Source organism: Trifolium pratense, unplaced genomic scaffold (assembly GCF_020283565.1).
Source record: "Trifolium pratense cultivar HEN17-A07 unplaced genomic scaffold, ARS_RC_1.1 scaffold_69, whole genome shotgun sequence".
Lineage (NCBI taxonomy): Eukaryota > Viridiplantae > Streptophyta > Magnoliopsida > Fabales > Fabaceae > Trifolium > Trifolium pratense.
This window is the reverse complement of record NW_025721052.1, coordinates 22,773-25,000: the sequence shown is the minus strand read 5'-3', so window position 1 is coordinate 25,000 and position 2,228 is coordinate 22,773.

The window sequence follows — 2,228 nt, the reverse complement described above, 5'->3', positions numbered from 1 at the left end:
CAAGGGCGTGGCAAGGCACGCGGGGGGCCAAAAAATCAAAGTGCTCCAAATGCACACGGGGGTGTCAAGCAACCTCCATGTACCGTGGCATGACCGTGGCCAAGTAATAAAGATCAAATTCCATGCCTATGCCAAGTTGGACCAAGGCCCCGTCTCGTTTTGCTATAAGCAAGGGCGTGGCAAGGCACGCGGGGGGCCAAAAAATCAAAGTGCTCCGAAAATGCACACGGGGGTGTCAAGCAACCTCCATGTACCGTGGCATGACCGTGGCCAAGTAATAAAGATCAAATTCCATGCCTATGCCAAGTTGGACCAAGGCCCCGTCTCGTTTTGCTATAAGCAAGGGCGTGGCAAGGCACGCGGGGGGCCAAAAAATCAAAGTGCTCCGAAATGCACACGGGGGTGTCAAGCAACCTCCATGTACCGTGGCATGACCGTGGCCAAGTAATAAAGATCAAATTCCATGCCTATGCCAAGTTGGACCAAGGCCCCGTCTCGTTTTGCTATAAGCAAGGGCGTGGCAAGGCACGCGGGGGGCCAAAAAATCAAAGTGCTCCGAAATGCACACGGGGGTGTCAAGCAACCTCCATGTACCGTGGCATGACCGTGGCCAAGTAATAAAGATCAAATTCCATGCCTATGCCAAGTTGGACCAAGGCCCCATCTCGTTTTGCTATAAGCAAGGGCGTGGCAAGGCACGCGGGGGGCCAAAAAATCAAAGTGCTCCAAAATGCACACGGGGGTGTCAAGCAACCTCCATGTACCGTGGCATGACCGTGGCCAAGTAATAAAGATCAAATTCCATGCCTATGCCAAGTTGGACCAAGGCCCCGTCTCGTTTTGCTATAAGCAAGGGCGTGGCAAGGCACGCGGGGGGCCAAAAAATTAAAGTGCTCCGAAAATGCACACGGGGGTGTCAAGCAACCTCCATGTACCGTGGCATGACCGTGGCCAAGTAATAAAGATCAAATTCCATGCCTATGCCAAGTTGGACCAAGGCCCCGTCTCGTTTTGCTATAAGCAAGGGCGTGGCAAGGCACGCGGGGGGCCAAAAAATCAAAGTGCTCCGAAAATGCACACGGGGGTGTCAAGCAACCTCCATGTACCGTGGCATGACCGTGGCCAAGTAATAAAGATCAAATTCCATGCCTATGCCAAGTTGGACCAAGGCCCCGTCTCGTTTTGCTATAAGCAAGGGCGTGGCAAGGCACGCGGGGGGCCAAAAAATCAAAGTGCTCCGAAAATGCACACGGGGGTGTCAAGCAACCTCCATGTACCGTGGCATGACCGTGGCCAAGTAATAAAGATCAAATTCCATGCCTAGGCCAAGTTGGACCAAGGCCCCGTCTCGTTTTGCTATAAGCAAGGGCGTGGCAAGGCACGCGGGGGGCCAAAAAATCAAAGTGCTCCAAAATGCACACGGGGGTGTCAAGCAACCTCCATGTACCGTGGCATGACCGTGGCCAAGTAATAAAGATCAAATTCCATGCCTATGCCAAGTTGGACCAAGGCCCCGTCTCGTTTTGCTATAAGCAAGGGCGTGGCAAGGCACGCGGGGGGCCAAAAAATCAAAGTGCTCCGAAAATGCACACGGGGGTGTCAAGCAACCTCCATGTACCGTGGCATGACCGTGGCCAAGTAATAAAGATCAAATTCCATGCCTATGCCAAGTTGGACCAAGGCCCCGTCTCGTTTTGCTATAAGCAAGGGCGTGGCAAGGCACGCGGGGGGCCAAAAAATCAAAGTGCTCCGAAAATGCACACGGGGGTGTCAAGCAACCTCCATGTACCGTGGCATGACCGTGGCCAAGTAATAAAGATCAAATTCCATGCCTAGGCCAAGTTGGACCAAGGCCCCGTCTCGTTTTGCTATAAGCAAGGGCGTGGCAAGGCACGCGGGGGGCCAAAAAATCAAAGTGCTCCGAAATGCACACGGGGGTGTCAAGCAACCTCCATGTACCGTGGCATGACCGTGGCCAAGTAATAAAGATCAAATTCCATGCCTATGCCAAGTTGGACCAAGGCCCCGTCTCGTTTTGCTATAAGCAAGGGCGTGGCAAGGCACGCGGGGGGCCAAAAAATCAAAGTGCTCCGAAAATGCACACGGGGGTGTCAAGCAACCTCCATGTACCGTGGCATGACCGTGGCCAAGTAATAAAGATCAAATTCCATGCCTATGCCAAGTTGGACCAAGGCCCCGTCTCGTTTTGCTATAAGCAAGGGCGTGGC